Here is a 16,849-nt window from a genome sequence, read left to right as displayed (position 1 = left end):
TCTGGTCAATTATGTCTAAAGCAGTCTAACCATTTAAATAGCTGCAAGCATGGACAATTTAACTTGCACTAAACTGATAAACATTAAAAAAAACTATTTTTAACAGTGCTTTAGTGTAAATTTAGCATCCGCACACAGTGGTAGTAAATGAGCCATACTGACTACTGTGTTCACTGATTTCATATGGTGGTAAGGTTTATAAGGATTCCAGTACCCTGCTCCTGCTTTGTATGAGAAAATATAACTAGGTGTCAGTGGTGGATTTAGTATAATCTGGGGTCCTGGACTGTACATATGAATTGGACCACCACCAAACACAATTGTCTCTCAACTATGTAAAACATTCTACAACACATTCTACAATTCAGGTGGCCTGCTACATGCACTCTATTCTGGTCCTCAGTCACATTATGTCTCCTAGCTACCTTTGTCACATTTTGACCGTCCCCAATCACACATCATATGGGCAGTGACAGGAAGCACAAGGAGCATATGTGACAAGAGGAGAATGGTGGGGGAGCATATGTGCCCTCACTACTCTCCTTTTATCACACTCCACACCCATTTTTTTTATTGTCACAAGTGCCATAAGCTCTATACCCCCCACCACCAAACAGATTACTACCTGCAGAGGTACATGTTGAAGGAGAGTTCTTGTCTTCTTAACAGCAAGTCCCTCTAAATCTGCTCTATGTGGGAAGGAATTCCTACACAGACTGATGACCTTACTGGAGTTCTGCACAGACCAGGCTTAACATGGAGAAGTAGTTTGAGTACCACCATCTTCATGAGAAACTTAGCATGATGTGGGACATACAACCCAATTATTCTGACTGCTCAGAGAAATTGCCCAGAAATTGCCCAAAACTGCTACTAGTGTTTGAAGAGGGAAAACAAAGTGTGGATGGACAAGTCTGTTGGTAATGCAGCTGGACAGAGTGTGGGCATTGTTGGGTAGATCAAGGCATGATTTGGTGCATATGGGGCATTTCTAAGGTTATAAATCTGGAATGTTGATAGGTAAGGCTGTCATATTGCAGCAGCAGTCACACATATCTGTCTAACTGTAAAACTGTCAGTTAAACCGGGGTATGTTCCCAATGTGAAGTTCATTTATACTATTTGGACAACCCATTGTCTAACGATTTATGGCATTATCTACTTTGCAGACATTGTTTCATTTTATACATAAACTATTTGTAAATCTAATTAAATGTATTCTTTCAGCTACGTGAAGACTGTTGATTATGTAGTTTAGTTACAAAGGGAAAGTAGACTTATAAGGTTGAGAAACACTGTATGACTTGGTTTGCAGGTGCTGTGAACAATTGCTTGTTGCCAGCTTGAGTTGCTGAGTAGGTGGTAATTCTGCTTTTGTGATGACAGCAATAGCTGGGCCAAAGCCAAATCTTTCCTGGTGCTTGATTATAGTCACACAGTGCCGCTCTGTTCTCCTGGAAAGAATAGGGGAGCTGTGTGTCTTTGAGTACAACACACAATGACTTATATGTGGTCATCAGGAGTCAGAAGTGGGATGGAGAACATACTTAGAATTCTAATCTGTAACATTAGTCACACTTTCATTGCAGTTTGCTGAAAATATTTAAACTATTTTTACTTTATTTAAAGTTTATTCTGTTATAACAGCTTGCTGTATTTTTTTAATTTGGCTAACTATCAAGGTTTGATGGCATGAGTTGTGTGTAAAGCTATTTGTTACAAGAACATTCATCTTTCATATAGTAAAAATTATAGATGAGCGGGTTCGGATCTCAGAGATCCGAACCCACCCAAATTTCTGGGATCCGGGGCGATCCGAGCTGCGCTGATTGCCTCGGATCCCTGACCCGAGGCAAAACCTTGCGACCCCTCTGTCGAGTCGCGAGGTATTGTTTTGAGCGGGCTTAACGCTGATTGGCTGAGAGAGCCATCTGTCACGGCTCTCAGCCAATCAGCATTAAGCCTATTGAAAACAGTACAAAAGAGGAAAAGAAGATGGCACCCGCCATCCCCCGCTGCCTGACACCGCCAGCACCCCCTGCTGCCGACACCGCCGGCACCCCCACTGGCAGCATCCCCCGCTACCGACATCACCGCTGCAGACACTGCTGCACTGCTGCCCAAGGTACTGAGGACACCGTTAGCAACCCCCACACTGCCGACACTCCCACACTGAGGACACCACCAGCACCCCTGCACTGCCAACACAATCAGCAAACCTGCACTGAGGATACCGCTGGCACCCCCGCTCTGCCGACAATGCCAGCACCCTGCATTGAGAACACCCCTGCACTGCCGACACAGTCAGCAAACCTGCAATGAGGACACCACTGGTACCCCCGCACTGCCGACACAGCCAGCCAACCTGCACTTAAGACACTGCTGGCACTCCCACACTGCTGACACAGCCAGAAAACCTGCACTAAAGACGCCACTGGCACCACAGCACTGCCGACACAGCCAGCAAACCTGCACTAAGACACTGCTGGCACCCCCGCACTGCTGACACAGCCAACAAACCTGAACTAAAGAGACCGCTGGCACCCCCGCACTGCCGACATCACTGGTACCCTTCACCGAGGACACGGCCAACACCGCAGCACTGCCATTTTATGTACTGAGGACACCGTCAGCAACCCCGCTCTGCCGACACTGCTGTCACAGTAAGTGCACTGCTGGTGTATCCAACCCACACTGTATAACACACTGTATCCATGTTGGAAATTGGAAGCTGAACTGACACAAGTTAGTGTCGCCCCATGTGGCACTTAGCATAGTCAGCAACCTTTTGGCCTTAACTAGATGAAGCAAATAATATTGTGAGGAGGTCAAAAGTGATTGGAAATTACTGGAAACAAATGTTATTGAGGTTATTTATACTGTAGGAACAAAAACAGGCCCCTTTTATGAGATTTTAGCTGTTTTTATGATTTTTTAAGAATAAAATGCAGATCCAAAACCAAGACACGAAAACAAAACACAGAGGTGAGGTTTTGACAAAACCAATCCAGATTCAAAACCAGGGTAGATCCAGATCCAAAACCAAAACACGGGGGTTGGCGCACATCTCTAGTAAAATTATTTTATTGGTAGTGTGCAGGGTCTGTATCACTTCTCAGTGTCTTCTGTATAAAAGGGCAATAGCAGTAGTCTTTTATCCTGCAGTCAACCAGCATTATGAAAATTATTTTCTTCAACAGACTTTACAGTTCATCTCAATTTTCGGGATCCTTTGTAACAAGCTTTAACAATTGCTCCATTCACATTATCACACAGTGGGTTAGTTTAGGAACAGTTCTACATGATTGCTACATTCATATATGCATAGAGGCCTGGATTATTCACAACCATCTCACATGTCTTTCTGGGACCTGACACTACTGTAGGTCCATTGACAGAAACAAAAACATTTAAGTAGCTTAGAGGCTGCTATGTCTGATCTTGCTATAACTGTTTTTCAATGGCGAATAATGTTTTTGAATTGATATCTAAAACATTTATTTTGAAGGACCTTTTTTAAATTTTAATGACTGTGTATGAGGTTAATCTAAGCAGGATTAACAAATACATTTAATTCTTTGAATTGTTGTTGCTTTTTTCAAACATGGCAACACATTTCTTTCAATATCACTCATTCATCAAGCAGTTGTATTTTATACCTCCTTTGCACCTTTCTAATGCTGGCCATACACTAGCGAGATGTATTGTAGCGCGATGTGATTCATCTTACGATTTCTCTTGAACTCCCCGCCAGCTCCCTGGTAGTCCCGGCCGCACGATTTGGTGCTTTGGACACACGATGTACATACAATCTCACGATACGATCGATCATGTGCCTGCTGAAAAACTGATCATCATCTCTCCGTACAGGATATTACTACCAGGGTTGGCATTGCTGCTGTACACCCCACCGAACCCTCCCCACCATGTACACACAGAGAGAAGCCGCTCCTACAGCGTACAGAGCATATGTACACCGAACACAGAGAGACAGACTGAGACTCTGAGAGTAGCTGCATCTGTTAGGGTCTGTAAGATCAGGGTTCTGCCATATGTAGGAGCGGGCTGCCTGGGGTACACAGCTGCTGCTGTGGGGATACTTATTATCTGCAGTTTAGGAGGGAAGGTCATTGAAAGAACACACACTTCTTCAAAATGTAACTGAAATGACGCCGGTCGGATGCACGATGCATCGCATGCACAAATACACGGCGCGATTACGATCGATAATATGGGCTGCACATCTCATCATACGATACATTTTAAGAGCGGCGGGAGGGCACATCGGATCATATACTACCTAAATACTACACGATTTCAACACAATTCATCGTACGACGCGTCAAAAATCAGGCAATCGGCCCAAAATCGCGCTAGTGTATAGCCAGTATTACTCCTACTACTTGCTTCCAATTTCTGTTCTCTGTCATGCAAAACTCCACCCAAATGTCAGTACAAATCTCTGTTATACCACCTTATATGGATACCACCAGTTTGTCACTACAGACTTTTATCTGAAGTGCAGTAATTTCATCTTCAAAAATCTAATACTATAAACTTGTGCTACTGTCAAACATGCTGCTAAACAGTGTTCCCACGTTGCTTCTCCCTAAGGGCCATATTCAATTTATAGCGAAATGTCGTAATTTTCGCCTATTTCAATTATCCCCGTATTCAATTTCAAAGACTTTTCGCAGGTTCGAAAAGTCTTTGAAAAAAAAACGGAGATAACTTTTCACCGCTGAAATAGGTGGCAAAAAAAAGTGCAGAAATGGGGTTTAGGGGTGCAGGCTTAAAAAAAATAGTCTGCACCCCTGGGAATGTCATTTAAAAATAAGTTGTGTCAAAAAAAGTTTTAAAAAAAAATCGGGACACCCCAAAAAATTTACTTTCATTTTGGGGATAAAAAAAAAAAAAAATTAGGGAACACACTTCTAAAAGAGCCAAATTAAATTCAGAGGGGTTCCCAAGTATGCGGCAGGTGTTTTCTTCATTGCGGGAGTAGCGGCAGGTGCATTTTTGAAGAATTTTTAAAAATCATTTTAGGGACTTAAAAATATGCTTATCCCCATTTTCAAGTACCCCAAATTTGATAGATTTTATTTTTGTAAAAATAACTATTCCTAAGTGATATTCTTCACCCCTTCTTCATAGCAAATATGCACCTTCCGCGGCTATTAGAAACCACGACTTCCTTCAGCAGGTAACGTTGGGGGTACCCATAGTGATCCCCCATGTCTAGACATCTTTAGGGTGGTACCTGGAATATTTCCTAAAAATTCCAGTTTTTTGGGCGATACTTACCTTTCCGCCAACTCCTGTTTTCGTTGATTTATAATTGAATACGGGGATAAAACGGGCACACGCACGATACTTTATCCCCAGAAAACCTGCGATGTGGAGCGAAAAGTCCAGCACGGACTTTTCGCTCCCAAATTGAATATCCCCCTAAATATCTGTAACCATCCATTTGTGCTTTGATGGAACAGAGTAACTATATTTTCAATATTTCTGTTTCTCTTTGTGTAAGTAAATAGGTGTGTTTGCTTTCCTGAATTCAGATTGGTTTGCACAAAAGTTTACAACTGGTCCATACAATATAGGATACTTTAACATTTAAACCAATGCAATGACTAATAGTCTGTCTGTTTTTCTATGATTCCATTGGTCTAAATAATACTATGCGAATTGTGAGTGTATATTGCCCATTGTCTCTGTATTTCCTAATACGTGGATGTCATTACAAGTTTGTCGATTCATAACAGTTTGTTTTATGCTATCCATAGACTTTGCAGTACAACATTTTTTTGTAAATATTGTACTCTTCTCCAGCTACATATATACATGTTTAAATAACTTTGCCACAGTAAATAGGATTAGTTACTGCATTTGGCTATCATTATTATTATTATTATTATTATTATTATTATTATTATTATTAAACAGTTACTTATATAGCACCAGCATATTCCGTTGTGCTTTACAATTGAGAACAAAATAGCAATAAACAAGACTGGGTAATAACAGACAGACACAGAGGTAAGAGGGCCCTGCTCGCAAGCTTACATTCTATAGAGAAATAGGCATTGGTACACAAAGATAAGTGCTACTTATTGCATATTGGTCCAGCCAGACTGCAGAGCCTCTTGGTAGGTTGTATGATCCAGTCACACAGGAATGTTGGCCTAGGGTCAGTGGGATATAAAAGTGAATAAAGAGAAAATATGTATAGTTATGTGTGGACTATATAGAGGGGATGTAATTGGGTAAGATAGCCTATGGGGGTTATGTGGGTGGTTCTGGAATATGATAGCATTGCCTGAAGAGGTGAGTGTTCAAGAAACACTTGAATTTTTGGAGACTATTGAAAAGTCTTATTCTGCGTGGGAGGGTATTCCACAGAGTGGGTGTAGCCCAAAAAAAGTCCTGTACCCGTGAATGGAAGCAGGTAATAAGTGTGACTGAGAGATGCAGATCTTGTATAGAGCGGAGAGGTCTGGCAGGGAGATATTTTGAGATAAACAAAAATATGTTTTTCATATTGAAGTCTTTAGTAACAGCAGATATTATTTTGTACAGGAAAGCAGAATACATCACATAGTAAAATACAGAGTAAATACATGATGTCAAAAGATCATCTTGTAGAAACTAAAATCTTACCAGAAGTTTTCCTTTAAATGTTACCCATGTATCCAACAACAAAAACCTGAGCTCATAAACTGCTAAAGAAAAACAACTGCAAGATAAACACCCAATGCCTTTTATAAAGTAGGATTGCTTCGTTAAATGCAGCATATGGACTTCTATCTTGCCAGCCTATGATTCAGAATCAAGCTGTTGCATTAATTTGCACATTTGGCATAATCAGAGAGTTAAACTTTCTATGTTACAACTATGCAGAGTTTGTAAGTAACTATTGGTTGGGAGATGCACTTAAGATCAGTGAGGTTGCTGTGGATATGAAATGTTTGTTTTTCCAGCATTGGAAGAAATACTCTGAAGGTCAGCTGCTGATCATTAGGATAATACCACCTGGCCAATCACAGATCACTTACACTTAACTGTATAGAACACTTTTATAGCATGTTAAGGACTGTACCAAATTTGCTGGGGCCTTTCCAAACTATTTCCGAGAGTAAAAACAATAGAGTTCTATTCATGTTATAATATTTAAAGTAGGGGTGAGCGGGTTCGGATTTCTGAAATCCGAACCCCCCCGAGCCCCCCCGATCCGAGTCCGATCCGAGTCAGGCTCGACTTTTCCCGCCTGACTCGGATCTGACATCGAGGCAAAACGTCATCATCCCGCCTTCCGAGTCTCGCGGGTTTTGGATCCTATATAAGGTACCCGCGTCGGCGCCATTTTCTCACTCGGCTGTGGACAGTGAAGAGGGAGGGTGGGAGTTAGTGCTGTGTAGTGTAGTGTAGTGTAGTGCTGCTGTTGTCCACTACTTCAAAGTCCATAGGGGCTGGCTGTGTTGTGCTGTGCTGCTGTTGTTAATAGGGGCTGTGTCCACTACTTCAAAGTCCATAGGGGCTGGCTGGACTGTGTTGTGCAGTCAGTTCTCCATAGGGGCTGTGTCCACTCCAAAGTCCTGTGCAGTGTCCCAGTCCTAAAGGGGTGCTGTAGTGTTGTCCAGGGGGTGCTCTGTCCATCAGGGGTGCTCCCCCCAAGTGCTAAAAAAATAATATATTTTCTGTGTTTGTGAATTGTGTGCGCAGTAGCCGCACGTGCATCAACAAAGTAGTGCCAAGCGTGCGCCTGTGTCATAAGTAAAGGGCCGGCTGGCTTGACCGTTAAGGGTGCTGTAACCCCCGAAAGTACACTCCAGTCCAAACCAAAAAAAAAATTATTTTCTGTGTTTGTGAATTGTGTGCGCAGTAGCCGCACGTGCATCAACAAAGTAGTGCCAAGCGTGCGCCTGTGTCATAAGTAAAGGGCCGGCTGGCTTGACCGTTAAGGGTGCTGTAACCCCCGAAAGTACACTCCAGTCCAAACCAAAAAAAAAATTATTTTCTGTGTTTGTGAATTGTGTGCGCAGTAGCCGCACGTGCATCAACAAAGTAGTGCCAAGCGTGCGCCTGTGTCATAAGTAAAGGGCCGGCTGGCTTGACCGTTAAGGGTGCTGTAACCCCCGAAAGTACACTCCAGTCCAAACCAAAAAAAAAATTATTTTCTGTGTTTGTGAATTGTGTGCGCAGTAGCCGCACGTGCATCAACAAAGTAGTGCCAAGCGTGCGCCTGTGTCATAAGTAAAGGGCCGGCTGGCTTGACCGTTAAGGGTGCTGTAACCCCCGAAAGTACACTCCAGTCCAAACCTAAAAAAAAATTATTTTCTGTGTTTGTGAATTGTGTGCGCAGTAGCCGCACGTGCATCAACAAAGTAGTGCCAAGCGTGCGCCTGTGTCATAAGTAAAGGGCCGGCTGGCTTGACCGTTAAAGGGTGCTGTAACCCCCGAAAGTACACTCCAGTCCAAACCAAAAAAAAATTATTTTCTGTGTTTGTGAATTGTGTGCGCAGTAGCCGCACGTGCATCAACAAAGTAGTGCCAAGCGTGCGCCTGTGTCATAAGTAAAGGGCCGGCTGGCTTGACCGTTAAGGGTGCTGTAACCCCCGAAAGTACACTCCAGTCCAAACCTAAAAAAAAATTATTTTCTGTGTTTGTGAATTGTGTGCGCAGTAGCCGCACGTGCATCAACAAAGTAGTGCCAAGAGTGCGCCTGTGTCATAAGTAAAGGGCCGGCTGGCTTGACCGTTAAAGGGTGCTGTAACCCCCGAAAGTACACTCCAGTCCAAACCAAAAAAAAATTATTTTCTGTGTTTGTGAATTGTGTGCGCAGTAGCCGCACGTGCATCAACAAAGTAGTGCCAAGCGTGCGCCTGTGTCATAAGTAAAGGGCCGGCTGGCTTGACCGTTAAAGGGTGCTGTAACCCCTGAAAGTACACTCCAGTCCAAACCAAAAAAAAATTATTTTCTGTGTTTGTGAATTGTGTGCGCAGTAGCCGCACGTGCATCAACAAAGTAGTGTCAAGCGTGCGCCTGTGTCATAAGTAAAGGGCCGGCTGGCTTGACCGTTAAGGGTGCTGTAACCCCCGAAAGTACACTCCAGTCCAAACCAAAAAAAAAATTATTTTCTGTGTTTGTGAATTGTGTGCGCAGTAGCCGCACGTGCATCAACAAAGTAGTGCCAAGAGTGCGCCTGTGTCATAAGTAAAGGGCCGGCTGGCTTGACCGTTAAAGGGTGCTGTAACCCACAAAGTACACTCCAGTCCGAACCAAAAAAAAATTTATTTTCTGTGTTTAGCCGCACGTATATATCAAATCGATATAACATAAATGGAGGACCAAACTTTCTCCGATAAAAATAAAATAGAGAAAGATCAAGAACCACTTCCTCCTAGTGCTGAAGCTGCTGCCACTAGTCATGACATAGACGATAACATGCCATCAACGTCGTCTGCCAAGGCCGATGCCCAATGTCATAGTAGAGGGCACATACAATCCCAAATGGCAAAGTTCAGGAAAATGACCTTGAAAAAGACATTTAAATCAGCTGAAGAGAAACGTAAACTTGCCAATATGCCATTTACGACACGGAGTGGCAAGGAACGGCTAAGGTCGATCCCTAGTATGTTCATGACTAGTGGTTCAGCTTCACATGACGATGGAAGCACTCCTCCCACTAAAAAAATCAAAAGAGTTAAGCTGGCAAAAGCACAGCGAAGAACTGTGCTTTCTAAGAAGATATCACAAATCCCCAAAGAGAGTCCAAGTGTGGTGGTGGTTGCGATGCCTGACCTTCCCAGCACTGGACGGGAAGAGGTGGCTCTTTCCACCATTTGCACGCCCCCTGCAAGTGCTGAAAGGAGCACCCACAGTCCACTTGCTGATATGCAAATTGAAGATGTCACTGTTGAAGTACAACAGGATGAGGATACTGGTGTAGCTGGCGCTGAGGAGGAAGTTGGCGAGGAGGATTCTGATGGTGATGTGGTTTGTTTAAATCAGGCTCCGGGGGAGACAGTTGTTGTCCGTGGGATGAAAAAGCCCATCACGGTCATGCCTGGGCAGAAGACCAAACATTCCACCTCTTTGGTCTGGCAATATTTCTATCCAAATCCGGACAACAACTGTCTTGCCATATGTACCATATGTAAAGGTGAAATAAGTAGGGGTAGGGACGTCAACCACCTAGGAACATCCTCCCTTATACGGCACCTGCAGCGCGTTCATAAAAAGTTACTGTCAAGTTCAGAAACTTTGGCTCAGACCGTAAGCAGTCCAGGGACACCTAAATCCCGTTGTCCTGTTGTATCCAAGCGCCTGCAAACCACACCGTCAACTCCCTCCTCGTCAATTTCCTCCTTAGTCAGGATCGGAAGTAGTCCTGCAGGCCATATCACTGGCATGACTGACTCTCCTATCCGGGATTCCTCCGGAGGATCCTGCATTGCTACGCCTACTGCTGCCGCTGCTGCTGTTGCTGCTGCTGCTGGGAGTCGTTCATCATCCCAGAGAGGAAGTAGGAACACCACTACTTTTACTAAACAATTGACCCTCCAACAGTCCTTAGCGAGGAGGATGAAGTACGACAGCAGTCATCCTGAAGCAAAACGTATAACTGAGGCCTTGACTGCTATGTTGGTGTTAGACGTGCGTCCGGTATCCGCCATTAGTGCAGTGGGATTTAGACAATTGATGGAGGTAGTGTGTCCCCGGTTCCAAATCCCGTCTAGATTCCACTTCACTAGGCAGGCGATACCGAGACTGTACAGAAACGTCAGAAAAAGTGTCCTCAGTGTCCTGAAAAATGCCGTTGTACACAATGTCCACTTAACCACGGACATGTGGACAAGTGGAACAGGGCAGACTAAGGACTATATGACTGTGACAGCCCACTGGGTAGATGTATCACCTTACGCAGCAACAGCAGCAGCGTCACCAGTAGCAGCATCTCAGAAACGCCAGCTCGTTACAAGGCAGGCTACGCTGTGTATCACCGGTTTCAGTAAGAGGCACACCGCCGACAACCTCTTAGAGAAACTGAGGGAAATCATCGCCCAGTGGCTTACCCCACTTAGACTCTCCTGGGGATTTGTGATATCTGACAACGCCACCAATATTGTGCGGGCATTACATCTGGGCAAATTCCAGCACGTCCCATGTTTTGCTCACACAATAAACTTGGTGGTGCAGAATTTTCTGAAAAGCGACAGGGGCGTGCAGGAGACGCTTTGGGTGGCCCGAAAAATTTCTGGCCACTTTCGCCATTCAGCGACTGCGTGCCGAAGACTGGAGCGCCAGCAAACACTCTTGAACCTGCCCCGCCATCACCTGAAGCAAGAGGTTGTGACGCGGTGGAACTCAACCCTCTATATGCTTCAGAGGATGGAGGAGCAGCAAAAGGCCATACAAGCCTATACATCCACCTATGACATAGGCAAAGGAGGGGGTATGCACCTGACTCAAGCGCAGTGGAGAATGATTTCCGAGTTGTGCAAGGTTCTTCAGCCCTTCGAACTTGCCACACGTGAAGTCAGTTCAGACACTGCCAGCTTGAGTCAGGTCATTCCCCTCATCAGGCTTTTGCAGAAGCAGCTGGAGAAAGTGAAGGAGGAGCTAAGACGGAGCGATTCCGCTCGGCATGTGGGACTTGTGGATGAAGCCCTTCATTCGCTTTGCCAGGATTCCAGGGTGGTCAATCTGTTGAAATCAGACCACTACATTTTGGCCACCGTGCTCGATCCTAGGTTTAAAGCCTATGTGGTGTCTCTCTTTCCGGCCGACACAAGCCTGCAGAGGTGCAAAGACCTGCTGGTGAACACACTGTCAGCTGAAGCGGAACGTGACACGTCAACGGCTCCTTCTTCATTTTCTCCCGCAACTGGGGCTGCCAGGAAAAAACTTAGGTATCCTAAGCAACCCGCTGGCGGTGATGCAGGGCAGGCAGGACCAAGTTTGGACATCTGGTCCGGACTGAAGGACCTGGCAACAATTTCTGACATGTCTACTGTCACTGCATATGATACTGTCACCATTGACAGAATGGTGGAGGATTACATCGGTGACAGCATCCAAGTAGGCATGTCAGACAGTCCATACCTGTACTGGCAGGAAAAAGAGGCAATTTGGAGGCCCCTGTACAAACTGGCTCTATTTTACCTGAGTTGCCCCCCCTCCAGTGTGTACTCCGAAAGAGTGTTTAGTGCAGCCGGGAACCTTGTCAGCGAAAGGCGTAGGAGGTTGCTTCCACAGAATGTGGAGAAGATGATGTTCATCAAAATGAATTATCAGCTCTTCCAGGGAGACCAGCCTCCAGAAGGTACAGAGGGACCTGTGGTGGTGGATTCAAGTGGGGACGAGTTAATACTTTGTGAGGATGAGGATGTACACACTGAAGAGGGTGAGGAATCGGTGGATGAGGAGGATGAGGATGACATCTTGCCTCCGTAGAGCCAGTTTGTGCAGGGACACATTAATTGCCAGCTTGTTTTGTGGGGGCCCAAACGAACCAATCATTTCAGCCACAGTTGTGTGGCAGACCCTGGCGCTGAAATGATTGATTTGTTAAAGTGTGCATGTCCTGTTTATACAACATAAGGGTGGGTGGGAGGGCCCAAGGACAATTCCATCTTGCACCTCTTTTTTTCTTTGCATTATGTACAGTTTGGGGCCTAGTTTTTCTAACTGCCATCCTGCCTGCCACTGCAGTGTCACTCCTAGATGGGTCACGTGTTTGTGCCGCCCACTCGTGTCGCTTAGCATAGTCATCCAGCTACCTCGGTGCAACCTTTTGGACATAAAAACACTATTGTGAGGTGTGAGGTGTTCAGAATAGACTGGAAATGAGTGGAAATTAAGGTTATTGAGGTTAATAATAGCATAGGAGCAGAAAAACCTACAAATTCTGTGATTTTAGCTGTTTTTATGCTTTTTTTCAAAAAAATACAGATCCAAAACACAAAACCCAGAACCCAAAACACGGAAGGGTGGTTTTGGCAAAACCAATCCAGATCCAAAACACGAAGAAAGATCCAGATCCAAAACCAAAACACAAAACACGAAAAGTGGCCGGTGCACACCCCTAATTTAAAGTCGAATAGGAAACAGTTATTACTTACGAAAACTGAACAAAAGTTATCAGTTACATTTTTGCTGGACAAGCTAATTGGGGAAAGAAACGGTATCTCTAATATAATAAATGATCACTATACCAAACTTACATTTTCAGGAATGATCCATGAATTGGTACTTCCCAACTGTCCCGCTGTTGGTGGGACAGCTCAGATCTTTGAGGACCATGCTGCAGTCCTATGATCAAGTACATGGTGTCGTGTGGGAGGGAGGTGTTACATTGTTGCACTTGGAGGCAAGTGTCTTCACAGCGTGCTGCATAAAGAAATACTTTTTTTTTTCAAAGTCACTCTGGGTCTAATTCAGAGGTGGACGTAGAAACACCTGCAGCAGCTTTTATTGGCGGTTGCCAATCTGCGGCTTTATGCATATGCCGTTACGAAGTCCTTTCCTCGTGCGACCAAATGTGCAAGTATTGAGATGTCCAGTTTCAGCATCCTTAGACGCCACCAACAGCTGCACCAGCAAAACTTGTACCAGACCTATGGCAGGTGTAGTTTCTCCGTCTATGTATGGCCTCCAATGTGAGCGTTGGAGCGCCTGAATGTGAAATCTCTTACACCGACACGCCTGCCTGTAACACCCCAGAACACACTCATAAAATGGATGACAGGGCCGAAACTAGGAGTTTGTCACCCAGGGCAAAACAGTAGTTTGGCGCCCCCTGGTAATTCTCCCATAGTAATGCCCCCTGCAGCAGTGCCCCTATAGTAATGCCCCATTCAGCAGTGCACCTATAGTAATGCCCCCATAGTAATGCCCCTGTAGTAGTGCCCATATGGTAATACCCCCATAGTAATACCCCTGTAGTAGTGCCCATATAGTAATGCCCCCATAGTAATGTCCCTGTAGTAGTACCCATATAGTAATGCCCCCATTGTAATGCCCCTGGATTAGTGCCCATATAGTAATGCCCCTGTAGTAGTGCCCATATAGTAATGCCCCTTTAGTAGTGCCCATATGGTAATGCCCCCATAGTAATGCCCCTGTAGTAGTGCCCATATAGTAATGTAATGCCCCCATAGTAATGCCCCTGTAGTAGTGACCATATGGTAATGCTCCCATAGTGACGCCCCTGTAGTAGTGCCTATATGGTAATGTCCCCATAGTAATGCCCCTGTAGTGGCGCTTACACAAAAAAAGAAACAATACTTACCTTAAACCTCGCTCCTACATTCGCCGCCGTCTGGTCTGCCCGACTGTTCCTCGGAACTATGGGAGATACGTCATGACGTCTCTCCCATTGTGCCCGTGGGGAGAGCCGCAAGCTGGAGTTCAGGAGAGAACACCAGCCTCCAGCTACTGTGGTGCTGCAAGAACGGAGCCCCCCTATGGCGCCGGGCTGGAGGACACTGGCGGCGGGTGCAGCGGCGCACCCGGTGCACGTGCACCTCCAGTACCCCCCTAGTTGTGGCCCTGTGGATGATTCTGAAGCCACCTCCCAGTTACGGCACAGAAACAGCCACTACATTTTCAATACACTTCTTCCGGCTTGCACCTGAAATTAGAACTGTGACTTTGCATGGACACAATTCGGACTCATGGCGGTGCGATTTAGGAGCATGTGCAGTAGCAAATAATATCTCCATTATGCCTGACATTGGCAGTACGTACAGTACACCTCTGGATCAGCCCACTGTGTCTAAAGTTGTAAAAGCACCTCACTCATATGGTAATCTGGGGCAGAGAAGTAAAAGCAAGCACTATGGACTAAACACACCAGCAATTATATGTATACTGTATTATTTGTCACAGTAACTTAAATACTGTCCTTTCCTGCTTTTTAAAAAAAACAGTAAAAAAAGGCACTGAAATGGTAGAGTTGTAGAGTCAGGGCCGGATTGGCCATCTGGCACTTCTAGCATCTGCCAGAAGGGTTGATGGTCTTAGGGCCGGTTCGAGGAGGGCGAAATTACCCCCACTGTCCACCCCATGCTGCCGGATAAATGCTATTAGCTCCAGGGGAGGGAATGGGTGGCAGCAGTCGGCTGGGAAGAGAGGGGCCATGCCGCACCCTTGAAACAAAATCATGCCCCCTTCATGAGCGCTCACACACACACAGGTCGGATTGTCAGGGCTGATGTACAGCCCCAATCCATCCCTGCCTTCAGTCATAGTATAATAAAAAAAATATTCTGAATCTAAATCTTATCTTGCAATATAAAACAGATTTAGGGGCTGTTTTGGAGTCGCATTTAAGTCAGACGCAGTTGCATGCCTGGATATAAATGCAGATTTCTGTCTGTATTCAGAGTTGTCTGCATCTATTCAGCTGCACCAATAAGTAAATGCAGGGGGGTCTCCAGTTGCCTTGAACCCCACACTGGTCCTGCCAGCAGCTTGAATGATGACCACATTAGAAGTAGTATACGACACAATTTTAATTAAAGCTGCAGCCACCACTTGCAGTATAAGGGACAGAACAGAGCTGATACACATGCCCAGAGGCAGCAGCTTCTACCAAAAGGCTGCTGTGTGTGTGTGGATCTGAGCACTCAACTGGCTCAACAGTCCAGAGAGCAATTGCCAGCAAGAAGAGACAGGTTTCTTAACATGAGGTGGGAGAATGTGCACTTAGAAAGCCTAGTTCTGTATGTATATTTATGTATATTTGTTATGACATATTTAACCTTTTTCTGACCACTTATGTTATTTATATGAGCCTATTTTTTAGACTTTCTCCCCTACAGAATTTGCTATAGACCAGTGGTCTTCAGGGAACCTTAACAGTGTTAAGTACTAATTATGTCCTCTTCATACCCTCTTCATGGGCTGGCTACACTCGCTCTAAGGGCCTGATTCAGCAGAAGATGCTAATGTGATTGTAGTTGCGATTTGACATGGAACGCAGCTGCGGAAATATGATAATACCTGCCAAAGCACAGCTGGCTTAAAGACGCCCTGTCTTCTCATATCCATACAATGTCGCACTCCTGTGTAAACATCGGTACCATCAACGCACATCAAGTAGTCATGCAGCATGTTCATCAAATCTGACTAGCTGCAAACACTGCAGCTCTCCACGCACACAGACAGCTCTCATGCTGAGAATGCAATCCCAATGACTAATTTATGCACTCCCCTGAAATGGTGTTTAAATGGTCAGACACTCCTGCATTTCCCTAATGACCACCGTTACCTCTCCCAAATGCTGACCACATGACACTCTCTTTGTGAATGGATCCTCTGTGCACACGTGTCAAAAGCCGTGGCAGCGGCTTGTTTCTCACCGGCTCGGGACCTACACTGACTCAGAATCCGTTTCCGCTGATTACCAAGCACCAATGATGCTGCAGAGAGTGACTCATACTCCATATGCTGCTGATTGGCTGCTCCTCCTATTTGTAACTTCTAGATTCATTCCCCCTTGCCGTTTATAGAGTTTCCTCCTACAGCTCGGTCTGGTTGTTCCAGCTATCCTCCGTGATTGTCTACACTTCAGCTGCTGCTTCTATTTGCCACTCTCCATCTCCCGCCACACTGCCTTCCAGGCTTCAGCAGGTAGCTCAATTATTCAAATGTTGTTCCACTCTGCTCTGATTGCTGTTAGCTTGCTGTCTGTTTTCACCATCCACATGCTGTCCTCAATGTATGCAGGCCCAAGCCTTTGGGTCCGTGCTTCCTCTGTATAATCAGCAGCTACAGCTTTCTCAGCCCTACTGTGTGTAAACAAACTGTACATTTACACCTGAACTATTCACCATCTACATGC

This window comes from Taudactylus pleione, unplaced genomic scaffold, assembly GCF_031769625.1.
Source record: "Taudactylus pleione unplaced genomic scaffold, aTauple2 ptg000006l, whole genome shotgun sequence".
Lineage (NCBI taxonomy): Eukaryota > Metazoa > Chordata > Amphibia > Anura > Myobatrachidae > Taudactylus > Taudactylus pleione.
Note: the sequence above shows the minus strand (reverse complement) of the source record.